The 15,595-nt window shown below is 44.3% G+C and overlaps 1 protein-coding gene across 4 annotated transcripts in view; it reads left to right on the top strand.

Annotated features, from left to right (window-relative positions):
• Positions 1 to 8,532: 8,532 nt before the first annotated feature.
• The window catches only part of PRR5L (proline rich 5 like), a 73,946-nt gene continuing 66,883 nt past the window's right edge, over positions 8,533 to 15,595 (top strand). Inside the window, exon 1 of one of the 4 annotated variants that reach the window (XM_080983797.1) lies at positions 8,533 to 8,834. The gene's annotated coding sequence lies outside the window, so the exon portion shown is untranslated. Of the gene's footprint in view, positions 8,937 to 9,007; positions 9,260 to 9,347; positions 9,510 to 15,595 lie in introns of those variants that run through there. The other 3 variants (XM_080983796.1, XM_080983799.1, XM_080983798.1) reach the window with 3 other exon arrangements.

The raw sequence follows: 15,595 nt of genomic DNA, 5'->3' as shown, positions 1-15,595 counted from the left end.
GTGAAGTAGGAAGCAAAAAGGGGGGAAAAAGAGCCACATACAGGGAAGGGATTTAGCTCAATGGGCAGAGGACGTGTTTTGCATCCTGAAGATACCAGCTTCAGTCCTCAGCATCTCGCAGGGAAGACTATCTGTTTGAGACCCTAGAGAGTTGTTGCCAGTTTAGACAGAAGGGGGCTAGTTGAATCAATGGTCTGATTCAGTTTAAGGCAGCTTTGCATGCTGATTCTGCTCTGCACCCCAAACGTTCATTTCTGAGTCCCCCTTCATTTTTCAGACTGTGCAGAGGAATCCCAGAGAAACATTTCCCATTGTAATTCTGCTTAGAATCTGCAGCGTCTCTATGCAGGAAAACAGGGCTAGTATGATTAACTGGAACTGAATCTATGCCCTTAGACGGAGAACAGGATACAGGATGACTATAGTACGGCCTGCGCTTCCTGGATGGAAGTCTGGTCAAAGGGGGTGGCATGCTTTCTTCCGGGGCTATTGTTCATTCTCAGCCTTAAGCCCTAGCCTTTCTTATTTACCTATCCGGACCGACCATCTGCTTGCATATTAGATTTTGTTTGTTCCATAAACAATGGCATCTCATTGTGATGATAATATATGCACTCTAGCTATGCACTTCCTTATCTTCCTAAGTTTATCTGGCACATTGGCTTTCTTGTGCCATTGCTAGCAGAATGTGAAATATTGCGACATTTGATTTCTTTGTGCAACAATAAATAAAGAACGTTCACCCACAAGGAAAGCATTCAGATTACGCATGGACCCAACATGTCCCAGCGTTGAATTTGGACCTAAGATATTCAGGCACACAGCTCAACCATAAACCTGCTCATGGAACTTGTGGCCCCCTGTGCCAGGGCCTGCCCCATTCAAGATGGTCTGCAAATCTCAGTTGCCCCAGGGGCTGGAGGACATTGCAGGCCTTCTAGGAAAATCAAGATGGTGGGCAGCCTCAGCCAGCACTTCACTTTTTTCCACCCTAGTAAATGTTAAAATGGTCCAGGAGAGTTTGCTGTGGGAACAGCTGTCAGCCCCTGTGAGGCTCCTGGGCTCCTGACCATGCCAGGTGCTGATGCTGGGTCTGCATTAGGGATGTTTGAGAGATTCAGTTTGGTTTGCCTTAAAAGGGGAACTTACCGTATTTTTCGCTCTATAAGACGCACCAGACCATAAGACGCACCTAGTTTTTGGAGGAGGAAAACAAGAAAAAAAATATTCTGAATCTCAGAAGCCAGAACAACAAGAGGGATTGCTGCGCAGCGAAAGCAGTGATCCCTCTTGCTGTTCTGGCTTCTGGGATAGCTGCGCAGCCTGCATTCGCTCCATTAGACGCACACACATTTCCCCTTACCTTTTAGGAGGGAAAAAGTGAGTCTTATAGAGCAAAAAATATGGTACCTCATTCACACTTTCTGAAATAATACATGAACTGAAACATCGCCACCCTTTGAATTTTGCGCATCTCCAAATTTTGCAGTGTAGTTCTTCAGCAAAGTAACGTCTACAAAAATCACTTTTTTAGAAGTTTTACAAAATATACAACACAATTAAAGACCCAGATATCAGTAGCGCAGAAGGATCTACAGCATGGGTAGGCAAACTAAGGCCTGGGGCCCGGATGCAGCCCAATCGTCTTCTAAATCTGGCCTGCGGACGGTCCAGGAATCAGCGTGTTTTTACATGAGTAGAAGGTGTCCTTTTATTTAAAATGCATCTCTGGGTTATTTGTGGGGCATAGGAATTTGATCATTATTTTTTCCCACCCAAAATATAGTCCGGCCCCCAACAAGGTCTGAGGGACAGTGGCCCGGCCCCCTGCTGAAAAAGTTTGCTGACCCTTGATCTATAGAGTCAGCTTCTGATACTGCAGAGTAATTATATAAAACTATGATAACTTTAAGTCATGTGGGGGTGGGTCTGCACCCATAGTGGGGGCCAACTTCACTAACTCCTAGGGATGCCTTTGGAGTATAGTACTCATCCTGCATTGCATTTTGATAGCCTATAATATTCTGTTATAAAGCAAACAAACCCAGAATTTCACACAGAGCTGGCATTGTGAGAGGCACTCCCTTAAACAGGGCAATCTCGAAATAAAGTTCATCTGGTGAATGCAAGACCATTATGCAAGGCCAAGCGACTTAGGTAGGCTTGGGACTGGCAGGCCAAGTCTCTTTATGGAGTGAATAAAACCTTGGAGTTCAAAGGAACTATTCACTTGTTATGTGCATAATTGCTGTAGGTGAGTGTTCTTTGTGTTGTAAAAGGTAGGATAGTCCTGTCATGAATAGTGAAAGGGCATCATTTTCTCATGGGAACTCAGAGTTGTGGAGTAACAGTGACTTAGTCCAGGAAGCTAAGTTCAGAGTGAAGCACTTCTGGGGAGCACCTTGTAAAAAAAGAAAACCAGAGAGCTGCCACCAAAATTATGTTATTCAAGAGTGGCAGAGAATTCAAAATTCAGGCTCCAATCTGCTAAATTTTATATGAAGCTTGCAGAAGCAAATGTTATAGGCTGTTAAGGGAATGGGAACAATCAAGCTAGTGAAGTGGATAACTTTTGAAAGGGACACAGACTCCAAACCTGCCTACCTTTCCTAGTGTATACATGCAGAATATCAGTTTAGTTAGGTACCAAGTCTTTGCTCATTTGCAATGCTTCAGTGTCTATGCTGTCTTCACAAGGGAGAGGAAATCAGAACAACTTGGCCACACTTTTGTGACCCCACCAGCCATACTCTCTAGCTGCCCTGCCAAGTCCAGTAACCACCAACTACCACATTACAGAGTGTTGGGAGATCAGAGATTGTTCGATCTGGGCCTTGCACTGATTGTGCTTTGAGCCTGTAAGATTGACACTCCTGCAAACAGAGATTCAACAGATTCTTTCAAAGGGTTTTTGAAGACATTGGCACTCTGTTCCCTTTGACCCTGCATAGGCTGCCCTGAACTTTTCACCACTCGGGGAAGAAGGAGAAAAACAAACAATATTATCGTAAGGAAGGTGTGGGTGTTTTGACAATTAACAGGAAAGGCAGCAGTTCAGATGTTCCTAGAATTCAGCATGGATGGCTGAAACCTATACCAGCACTTGGACTCTTGGAAAGGAGGACAAACAAACAAAAACGGGGAAGCCAACATGTGAAAGAGCAGCTACAGTGTCAACATCAGGAAGAATGAGCCATCTTTCAGCAAAGGTAAAGCAAGTGGGGAAAGAAGACATCCTATAGGGGTTACCTCCTTTAAATACTCTGGTTAACAATGTCCTGAAAAGCTACTGCAATGCTCTTCGGCTGCGTACACACCAACGGATCATGGGAACTGTCGTTTTTAAGAGTGCTTAGAATTGTGGCTCCATGGTGCATCACAGCTCAAGCTTCTATGCACAAGAAGAGCAAATGCCATTGCCTTCCATTTAACCTTTCATAAAAGGAATAAAAAAGAGGCAGAGGAGTTGTAGGTTTTCAATGTAACAATTTTAATGGTTTCCAAATAATTCTGTATTATCAACGAGTTGAGACACTTTACACTCAAATATACCACAGCATCTGATGACGGTCAAACTTTCCTGTTCAGACCTGTGTACAAATGAGAATAATAAATGATACAAGGTAAATCATAAAGAGGAGCAAGGGAAGCTGTGTCAGGAACAAGACTTAATAAAGGAGTCTGTGATTCAAATTCTCCTGGTTGATATTTACGTATTAATCAGAAGAGTTTCATTTCTGGTGATTCACTGGTGACACTCATCCACAAAGAAAAGCACTATTGTGTCCAAGATATACTTTATTTCTTATAAAATGAGTCAAGGCTTGCTGGCCAGCTGCTTAGACTTGCTGAATGCCAAGATGTGTACCAGTGGATAAAGAGCAGTTAAGGCTGTATGTGTTTCTCTTTGTGACTGTATGATCTTTACATAGTAACTGTATGATTTCAGCTTCATAAGTGTTAGAATTAAACAACCCACCCCTGAAGTTGCTTTCAAGCATTTCCCCCAGTAAATGTTGATGGGAAGTGTGAATGCTGGGATAAGGGGCTGTGTTGGTGGGGCAGGCAAAGCCCTGGGGGGCTGGCAGTGGCACAACGGAGAGGGTAGGGTGGGGAAGCAGTAAGCTCTGCTGCCTAAAGAAAATGGCTTCACCTTGCTCAATAGACAGGCCATCCCTGGGTGTCCCATTCATCTCATCCTCTGGAAAATACTAGAACTACAGTCATACCTCGGGTTACAGAAGCTTCAGGTCATGCGTTTTTGGGTTGCGCACCGTGCAGAACCTGGAAGTACCGGAACTGGTTACTTCCGGTTTCAGCACTCGCACATGTGCAGAAACACGAAATTGTGCTTTGCACATGTGCAGAAGCGCCGAATCACAACCCACATGTGCGCAGTTGCGGCGCTGTGGGTTGCAAACATGCCTCCTGCATGGATCACGTTCGCAACCCAAGTGTCCACTGTATTCTAAAAGTATTTCAAATGTTCAGCTTAAAATTTCTTTTGATGATGACTTCATGAGGGCATGTGGTTACATTAGCAGTTTTTGGCAAGCTACATTGGGTGATGACCCACTTCTCAGTTAGTTCATATGTAGCAGCTGCTCTTGAACTAGTTCTGAGGAAGAGAGCAAGATTCCAGAGTCCAGACAGTTGTACCTAGTTCTTGAGCTCTTGGAAAGTTTTCAATAACTTGGCTGACTAGGGTGCAATCTACACTCATATAAATCCCTTCTGAAAATGCTTTAAAAAGAAAAGAAAATGCATTTTTAAAAATACATTGAATTTTCCATAAGTCTCATCATCTCCATCTAGTGTCACATTGTATATTGCACTTAAAACACACTTACAATGTTTTAATTGCAGCTTTATAGCTGAGTCCTAGTACTCTGGTAAGAGAATTTTGGTTAGATGTCTATTGATGTTTGTAACAAAGACCTGCAGGATTACATTATGCAAAAGAATATCCTCTCTTAATACTCAGAAATCCATATCCTTTTTAATGTGTCTGTCTCAGTTGCTGATATTTCCGTAGTGAAATAATCATAGCTACCAGCATATTTTGCTAACTAAGGGCAACAAGAGATGTGATTGAGTGAGAGGGTGCAAACTGATAACCTGAGCAATCTTTATTTATAAACCCACAGCTCAGTCTTATGCAAGTAAATCCCACAGAGAGTTTGTACCCAAATAAATGTGGATAGGATTGCAACCTAAAGAAGTACACACACATATACAATAGTCTGTGCTGCTCCGGCTTCAGATATGTTTTGCCCTTTTAAACTCCTTCCCAATTCATCCTCTTTAGATCCATTTTCTTTTGTTATGTCACCCTTGAATGGTAACATGAAGCAAGTGCAAGAAGCAGAATGAAAGAACTGGGCATCCCTGCACAGATTTGCTGAGAGCCGGAGGGCCCTGCTCCTGCCTCTACCCATCTGGCCCAGGGCAGGGCCTGACAGGTTTTATAAGGACTGCTGCTGCTGCTGCCTAGCAGAGAGGGCTTCTTCTTTTAAATTGTTTTTTATATCCTTAAAATTTTTTGGGTGTGTGTGTGTTTTAACTGTCTTTAACTGAGTTGTAAGAGTATTTTGTGGGATGTGCCTGGGAGGTGAGGAACGGGGGAGACCCAGTTACAGTGGTTCTGGATAGGGGGACGTATGGCATGGGAGGAGGGGCAGGCTGGGTAAGCGGCACACGGCATAGGCAGTTAGTGACTGTGCCGTGTGCCAGCCCCTCATCCAACCTGGGAAACTGTGGTTGTCATATCAGCCAGCCCTCGGGTCTGTGACTGCTGCTGTTGAATGCCAGGTTGATCCATAATAAAATCTCCCTCATCCATGATCTGGCTGATCTGGCATGTATTACTGAAACCTGGGTGGGTGAACAGTGGGGTGGAGTTGTGCTCACCTGGGTACTCAGTGCAGCATCAGGCCAGACTCAAGGGTTGGGGAGGGGGTGTTGCTGTGGTCTATAGAGATTCTCTCTATCTCCAGGCTCTCTGTCCAGTTGTGGGAGAGAATCTAGAGTATGCGTTCCTGGCATTGGGCGATCAGGACAGATTAGGGATTCTAAAAGTTGGAAGGAAAGCTTCAGGATGGAAAGGCAGAACAGTGGTTGATTTCTGTTTGAATCAAAGGCTGTGGCCATGGGGGAACAAAGACCCTTTTGGGGTTGTTCTCCTGTGAACTCTTCCATTGCAGGCTCAGGTTGTGTGTGTGTGTGTGTATACTATAAAGGTAAAGGGACCCCTGACCATTAGGTCCAGTCGTGGCCGACTCTGGGGTTGCGGTGCTCATCTCACTTTACTGGCCAAGGGAGCTGACGTTTGTCCACAGACAGTTTTTCCGGGTCATGTGGCCAGCATGACTAAGCCGCTTCTGGCAAACCAGAGCAGCGCACAGAAACCCCATTTACCTTCCAGTCGGAGCGGTACCTATTTATCTACTTGCACTTTGACGTGCTTTCAAACTGCTAGGTTGGCAGGAGCTGGGACCGAGCAACGGGAGCTCACCCCATCGCGGGGATTCGAACCGCCAACCTTCTGATCGGCAAGCGCTAGGTTCAGTGGTTTAGACCACAGCGCCACCCGCGTCCCGATATATACCATATATCATAAATAAACCACAGTCTCTGCTGTGCCTCATTTCCAAAAGGAAACACTAACCCTGATCAAGTGCCAGGAACACCTGGAATCTCATATCAGTCAGAGATTAGAGTGGCATACACCTGTATTAATCTTTCTCTTAATACCAGATACTGGGAACAAATCACTGGAGAATACTATACTGAGAAACATTCTCTGAGAAACATTCAGCTCATCACTGTTCATAGCTGTCAACTTTTCCCTTTTCTTGCGAGGAATCCTATTCAGAATAAGGGAATTTCCCTTAAAAAAAGGGAAACGTTGGCGGCTATGTCACTGTTAGAAATGGAATGCTGGACAGGATGGGAGGAACTTGCTTATTTAAGACCAAAAGTACAGTATTGGGCAGAAGTGTGTGATGAGCCTCAGAACACCAAACCAATTCCTCAACCCATGTATTTGCTCTTGCAAATTACCCATTTCACCAAAAATCCTTTAAATCACAGAATTGGCCTTTAAAATGTATTCAGATCTTGACTCACCTGCCCCTCATTTAATATATTGTTCTACATCCATTACCCAGGTCTCATCAAATGATGTTTCTTCAATTAACCCCCCACAGTGCTGATTTTCACCTGCCCAGTCCAGCCCCAAAAGAAAGCAAATAGATCTCTGTCTATGCCTTTGCTTTCCTGCCCAGCTATTGCAGGCCAACCCAAAGAAACAGCACCCAAGGAAAGCAGGTGCCACCAATCAGTTTCTGACAGAGCAGGTGCCTTCCTGCAACCTGCAAAGGCAGTGCAGAATCCTGGAACCTTAAATGTGCTCAATTCCATTTCACTGGAGCCATCTCTGCTGGAACCTTGTTGATGTGAAACAAAGTTCAAAAAACAACACATACACACAGCTGGAAGCACATGTGTTTGTTGCTTTTAAGTTTGCTTTTGAGTTTTTGCCCTCTTCAAGAATGGCAAGCATCAGCAGCAAGCATGTAAAAGGATGAGCAGCTGCTGTAAAATTGAGGCAGACACTGCAAAAGAAAATGAGAAAATAACATCTTGGTCATTTAATCTGCTATTGATATGCTTCTCTGTGAATGGACAACACAAAGGAGGCAGAAATTTTAATTTGCTAGGGCAGAAAAAAAAAAGCTTGGTTCATCTCTAAATAAACTTGCAATTTGACTTGGGAGTAACAGCCTGAATGTGAGGATTCCACTAGAGTATGCCTTTTCTGTGGTGGCTCCCTGCTTGTGGAATGCTCTCCCCAGGGAGGTTTGCCTGGCACCTTCACTGCATATATTTAAGTACCAGGCAAAATCATTCCTCTTCTCCTGGCCTTTGGCTGATTGAACAATCCATGGCCTCTTAAATTGTGTGTGTGTGTGTGTGTGTTACTGTTATGCTATGTTTTTATATTGCAAACCGCCCTGTGATGAAGGGTGGTGTGGAAATTTAAGAAATAATAAGCAATACTTGGAAGTGATCTATAGTTGCACCATCGGGATGCACTAGAATACCTGACTCTTTACCTGAGACTGCATTCCTCAACACCTGTGGGAAGGAGCCTAAGCGTGGGCGGAACTCAAGGAACACATTATTCCTTCCAGGTAAACACGCACATCTTTGCTCTGACAGTCTCACTGAAATCAGCAGCAGGAATAACGCTGCTGGTCCACTTGCATCCACTGACCTGGGAGTATAAGGCAGCCCCATCAAATTCACGGGGGCTTACTTCTGAGTAGACCGCTGCATAGGCTAGCACTGCTAACCTCTCACGAACACCAACCGGGTTATGGCTGCTTTAAAGCTTTGGAAACAAGGGGAATCGTTCCCGGCCGATGAGTTAAAGCAAACACAGCGAGTAAGAAAAAAACACAAAAACCCTGGCAAGAAAAATGAGTGGGGGAGAAGGAAGTTTTTTCCTTCCCCCATCCAGCTATTACAGCTCCATTAGTCATTTCTTATTTCCCAGTTCGCCAAAAGTGGCGCTCGAGTTCCATTTAAAGGGGGGCGAGTGGGAAGTTCCGCTCTCTCCCGCCGCGGGTTCCGAAATGTAAAGGGGATGGGACAGAAATGGGATGGCAGCAACTTCCCCTGAAGTTGAAAGGGAGTTGGGAGGAGTTTTTTTTTGGGGGGGGGGGGCGTTGAGAGAGCTCGGAGCCGCCGCGTCTCCACAGCAACGGCTGCAGATTGATTCTCCATCAAGTTGTCAGCGCGCGTCTTGTTGGCGAGGAGATAATTGCAAGGTAGCCGCTTTCCACGCGCGCTCTTTCGGCTGGGGTACACTGAGTTATTTGCCCCCAAAATAAAAGGAGAGGAGATCGATGTGTTCCGCAGTGCCTGATCTGGTAGGAGAGAGCGAGCGACTCCCTTCCCCCTCCCATCCCTTTGTAGGTAGAAGCTTCTTGTGGCGGGAGGCGGGAGCGACGCGCACGTTGGCTTCGCCGTCAAAACAAAACGCAGGGGCAGCTTCTCCTTTGTGCGCTCCGAGCCAAGGCAGGTTTCCTCGGAAGGAAGAGGGAATTACTCTGGAGTAAATGTGCGCAAGATCCCGATCCCACTGTCCCTTACACGGAAGTAATGCCCTCTTTGCTGGGAAGGAATCCCGCCTCCTCCCTTTCGAAGTGGGTTTAAGATTCCAGCCTTAAACGCGGCAACGAGGAATTTGTAGGTGGGTTTATTTATTCAAAGCGTCTTCGAGAAGTGTCCGCCTTCGCCTCCGACAAGCACGCCTCCGGTTCTCAGTCTCTATTTTTCTTCTTCCCTAGGGAGCTACTGAATCCCGAAACCCCAGAGTGGGTGGGGACCGCGGAGAGATGATTTTCTCCCCCCCCCTTTTTCTTCTTCTTCTTTTTTTTTTTTTTGCTAAATGACTTTAATTAGAGAGCATAACCGGCTGCGCCCAGACTGCAGACTTTTCAGTGAGTAAAGGCGCCTGGCGGGCTCCCTCCCGCCTTCACTTTTATTTATTAAAAAAGAAAGAAATTCTTTTCTCAATCGCCTGAGAATTCGCTGGGCTGGCTGGTGATTTGGTGAATGAAAAGTGGAACGTTTTATTGTTAACTAATGAATCGCCTAGAGGGGGATCTCACTGCTCGGGAGAGGCTGATAATTGGAGGGTTTTATCCCCTAGCAGAACCATATACATCTATATTTATTTATTTAATTAATTAATTAAAAAAACAAAAAACAAAACTCTTCTCCTTTTGCAGTAAGTACGATCAATGATAGATCTTCTCCTGGTCCTTTTCATCTCTCCCTTTGCTTGTTGAGAACTCCCCACCGTTTGCAAGAGTTGCATCTTTGCTTGAGGCTGAAAGACATGCAAATCTTTTTTATGCAGATTCTGTGGCTGTTACAGTTTCAACAGGCTTAGAAGGGGAAGAGTATCACAACACAGAGTGGTTACCCACCGCGCCCCGGCGCAACTCTCTAAATGACTAAACTTGTGCTGAAGTTTCAGCTTCTCTCCCATGGCTTTTTGTTTGTTAGCAACAAGTGTGGGTCGTATTTATAGACAGCTCTGCTATTTTGTGGTGTGGAAGGTTTCAATTTTGTTCAGCCAGTAGCGAGTCACATTCCCCGGCACGGCACCTCTCTAGGGCTTACATTGTGTGTACATGAATAGCAACAGGTTATGTAATGGGGAAGGCAGTGCAGAGTTGAGCTGTAGCATTTTGGCATAAATCCAAGTAGAAACCCTTTGTGCTCTTTGCTATAGGTTTCTGTGCAAAACTGAGACACATCTTGGCCTTCTGGGAAGTGTTTGTGAGTGCTGTTTTGGGGGGTCACCTTCTGTGCACCTTGATTGAAGCCAACTCTGCGGCCTGCAAACCTAGATTTCTTTATCGGTTATCACTTACAGCCATGTCAGTTGGGAGAAGGGGACACATGGGTTCAAAACTCCTGATATGCTTTTGCAAGTTGAAACAGGTGGAATGACTGTCAAAGATGGGTACACCAAATTTGGTGCAAGTGAAGAACCCCAAAGTGGCTGGAGTTGTCAGATGGCATCATTAGACAATAGGACTGCCAACCAAGTGGTGTGTATGTGTGTGTGGAAGTAGACAATAGGACTGCCAACCAAGTGGTGTGTATGTGTGTGTGTAGAAGTAGCCTGATCTGTCTTTTAACAGCAGCTTGATGTGTAGGAATGAGAAAACAGAGGCTTTTGCAGCATGGAGTTGTTGGTTGTTGTTGTTGTTGTTGTTGTTGTTGTTGTTACCGGTATTTATTGAATCTATATACCACCCTATACCTGGAGATCTCAGGGCAGTTCACAGAATAAAATCAAAATATAAAACCACAAAATACATAATCAAAATAAAAACAACAACCTAATAACCCCCACGCTCCCCAAAAAACACATTTTAAAAGGGCATAGGATCCTCACAACTTTTAAAGTAAGACAATTAACAAATGTGGACAGGAGCCACTCGCTGGAAAGACCATGATGTCAGAAATGTCTGTGGCAATATTTGTTGGCAACCGAATTGGCTGGGTGCCTTTCTGATATAAAGACATAAATAAGAGTGGGAGGGAGGAAAATTAGCTTTGGTTGCTGAGCAGAGTTGGGCGTAATTGCCTTCTAAGGTGTTGCATGTCAAAGGCACAACAACAGTGGCCAGCTGAAAACTTGACACACCTTTTGGTTCTCTGGTATAACTGTTGCACTGCATTGTGGGTGGAAGGTGCGTAAACCACCCACCTCCACACCCAGTGATTGTTTGTTGGTGGGTGTGTATTGTGAGAATCTGATGTACAGTGGTACCTCAGGTTAAGTACTTAATTCGTTTCGGAGGTCCGTTCTTAACCTGAAACTGTTCTTAACCTGAAGCACCACTTTAGCTAATGGGGCCTCCTCCTGCTGCTGCGCTGCCAGAGCACAATTTCTGTTCTCATCCTGAAGCAAAGTTCTTAACCCGAGGTACTATATCTGGGTTAGCGGAGTCTGTAACCTGAAGCGTATATAACCTGAAGTGTATGTAACCCGAGATACTACTGTATTGGGAAAGTGCATAATCAGGCTGAGAAGGCCTGTTTTGACCCACAAACCCATTTTCCCCAAGCCATTTTCCTGTGCCCTATACCTGATGTTGTATAAGATGTCAGATGTGAGGGCAGATAAAGATACCATCTCTGCTGTTAACTGATAATCAGCACCTGCAACGCTTTGCCTTTGTGGTTTGCTTTCATACCACACAGGCAAAGGGAAATGCTTCAACTGATGTCATGGTCAACATGTGGCCCACTGGCTGGATCCAGTTTCTTATCCTTGTTCCACATCCACCAGCAGTGTGGTGATGAGGACCTTGGCAATATATTTTGGGATGTTCTTGGTAGATTGAGCCCTATTACTAATGTGCCCTTGATGGGTGTCAGAATGAGGACTGAACAAGCAGATGAGAGATCTGTAATTTGGACAAACTGCTGTTGCTTTGATAAAATAGGCTATCAAATCAAAAAAGGTCAACCCACCACATAACTGTTGAATGAAATTGTCCTATGAATCAAGTAAAACATTCACCCCTTATTGAAGATTTTTTTTAAAAAAAATGATTGAGTGACTAAATCAATTGATTATGATGTTGCAAATCAGCATATTACCAAACCATTAACTTTTTCAGTGATAGTTGTGTAGAATGAAGCACCGTATCTGGTTGAACTGCACATGAGCTGACCCATTTCTCCATTTTGTTACTTAGCTAGCACTTTGCAACAAATATTTCCAGCATGCTAGTTGCTTAACGTTTCAGGGGCAACGAAGCGAGATCTGTGTTGCCTACATTTTGGCAGCTTCTTCAACATTCTGATGTCACAGGCTGACCTAGTCCTGCTTGGGAATGTAAAAATGTTGTCAATCAACAACTTAACACACAATTTCTTAGTAATCAGTTTTAATCACATTGTTTAAAGATTGCCATCTTAAAGTTAATTCTGAGGAATGGCAGTGGGCATATCTACTTTCTACTAGGGCTGCCATAGTAGGGTGATTATTACTATTTTTTAATGCTTTAAACCCCCCCCCCCCAAAAGCTCAACAACTTTGTCTGGTTTTTTTTTGTTGTTGTTGTTTAGTCGTGTCCGACTCTTCGTGACCCCATGGACCAGAGCACGCCAGGCACTCCTGTCTTCCACTGCCTCCTGCAGTTTGGTCAAACTCATGCTAGTAGCTTCGAGAACACTATCCAACCATCTCGTCCTCTGTCGTCCCCTTCTCCTTGTGCCCTCCATGTTTCCCAACATCAGGGTCTTTTCCAGGGAGTCTTCTCTTCTCATGAGGTGGCCAAAGTATTGGATTTTTACTTTTGGGAATATGGCGACCCTATTTCTACTTCCCCCAATTGTGTCACCAAAATTTGTTGAGGTTCCAGAACATGCATCTTTACTTGGAAATGTAGTATTTAATTATCAAATGTATGGTTCATTTGTGAACATTTGACTGCATTTTAAAGACTTGCAGTCACCTTTAAAAACTATTTTAAAGAGATGTGTAAACAAGGTGATTGGATGGTTTCAAATACTGAAGTTAGGCTGACCTAGTCTTGCTTGGGAACGTAAAAATGTAGGGATTGTGGCAAACTTTATAAAAAGCTGGTGCGGAAGTAAACTAACCCTAGCCTGGAGAAGCTGAGCCAACTATGAGCTGATCCAAATTTTGTATGTGACTGGGTCTGACTGTTCCAGCACTGCCATTATTTGTTTCCATATTCATTTCTATCCAGATAAAATTAGGAAAAGGGGGGGGAAGGCCTAGGTGAAGACAGGGGGTGGTAGAACTGTGGAGTGGGATGGCGCTGTGTGTTAAACCACAGAGCCTAGGACTTGCCAATCAGAAGGTTGGCGGTTTGAATCCCCACGATGGGGTGAGCTCCCGTTGCTCGGTCCCTGCTCCTGCCAACCTAGCAGTTCAAAAGCATGGCAAAGTGCAAGTAGATAAATAGTTACCGCTCTGGCAGGAAGGTAAACAGCATTTCCGTGCGCTGCTCTGGTTCTCCAGAAGTGGCTTAGTCATGCTGGCCACATGACCTGGAAGCTGTACGCCGGCTCCCTCGGCCAATAAAGCAAGATGAGCGCCGCAACCCCAGAGTCGGTCATGACTGGACCTAATGGTCAGGGGTCCCTTTACCTTTAATCTTTGACAGATGACCATTCAATCTCTGTTTAAAAACCTCCAACGAAGGTGTGTCAGAAAGTTCTTCCTTACGTTTAGTCCGAATCTCCTTTCCTGTGATATTATTCCGTTGATACCATTTATCCTGGAGCAGCAGGAAACACACTTTCTCCATCTGACAACCCTTCAGATATTTGAAGATGGTAGAGGTTGACAGAACACGCCTTTTCTAGCTTCCGTTGAACTTGCCAGATCCTTTTGAGGATTCTCTAAAGAGTTTGGAAAGACTGAGCCTATTCTTCATCAAGACCGGATAGGCATTTTGTTCAAGAAGAAGTTAAAAGTTACCTCAGAATGGTTCTGACAGTGACAGAATTGTGACTAACAAGCTGGTCAGCTGAGCCTAGGATGCCGCTGTAGTGCAAGATATTTTGTGCATAATTTTCTCATTAGCTCTGTGCAGTCTGCTGTACATAGCTTCTGCCATTTCAAGACAGAGGAAATGTGACCTAATTAAATTTAGTATTATGGGGCTGGGGAAAGTATTTATCCACTTTCCTATGCTGACTAATACAAAGGAGAGCTCTAGGGGACTGTTACTGGCATCAGTAGCCTGATCTCATGCAGACTTAGCCACTGAAAACAATGATCTTGGGCATGCCTAACAGTGTAGTCATATGCATGTATACTTGCGAGTAAACCACAGTGAGTTCAGTTGGGCTTATTCGCAGGTAGCTGTGTGTAATATGGCAGCCAGTTTACAAAACATCCAACTGACCAGTAAACCAGTCAAACAATCTTAGGTTCGGGATACTGTACGCTGAATACAGTTCAGATGCAAGATATGTGCTCTTGCTACACTGTAGTGACTCTTTGATCTTGTGTAAACTTTTTCCTAGTACCAACAGCTGCAGATAAAAGTTCTGCATTCCCCCTGCTGTCACCTGCTAGAAAAGTGTTGAATTTACTAGCAAAGGGAAGATGTGCTCCCAACTATTTTGAGATTGGTCCTGAAGCAGGGATCATTGTATCAATCTTCTTTTAGTCTGCCAGTTTCTTCATGTGTTCACAAATCTGTTCTGTCTAGTCTCTGTATTAATCTGCATTTTTAAACATCAGCATGAACATTTGTATTTTAATATGCATCTTTCATAAAATAGGCATTTGGAAACGTTTCTGCTTAAGACCTGCGTCACAACATTTTGGGAATTACCAGCGACTCTCTCTCTCTGTAGGCCACGAGACTCTTAACTTTAGGGTTGTGGGTTTGAGTCCCACGTTGGGCAAAAGATTCCTGCATTGCAGGGTGTTGGACTAATGTCCCTGGTGCTACAATTCCTTGACTCTAAGTGCATTCAGAGCTGTACATTAGATCAGGTGGTGAGGATAAGTCAGTTGGTATTGGCATTTGTAAAGAATTAGTTTTTCAACCACCCCTGTTCTGAAGAGGTTGGGAAGCTTGATGCCATGCCTGTGATACACAGCCCTTGCACCTCAGGAGGCAGATATGTCTGTTTTCTATAGTTTAATTAGAAGTTCTTGCTGTTGTTCTTTCATCTTAACAGTGCTCCAGCATCTGAGAACACGTCTTCTAATCTGTTTCCTGTATTGCTTTGATGAACGCCACCATATCATTTCAGATCATAATGAAATCTTATTTACCAGGTTTTTCCTTTTTTTCTTTTTAAAAAATCAAACCCAAAAATGGCTGTAACAGCAGGAGAAATATTGCTGCACCCAACACCTATCAAGATCTGTTTTCTCTGAAAATTTCTAGGTGGTAAGTGTAGCACTTGGGGATGAGAACAGGGCTGTGACCTGTACAGCCCAGTGCTTTGCTTGTTTACTTGATGAACCCCAGTTAATGGAACAGGAACGGTAAGCTAGCAGCCT

This window comes from Podarcis pityusensis (assembly GCF_964106645.2).
Source record: "Podarcis pityusensis genome assembly, chromosome: 1".
NCBI classification, from domain to species: Eukaryota; Metazoa; Chordata; class Lepidosauria; order Squamata; family Lacertidae; genus Podarcis; species Podarcis pityusensis.
This window is presented reverse-complemented; position numbering and strand designations above follow the sequence as displayed.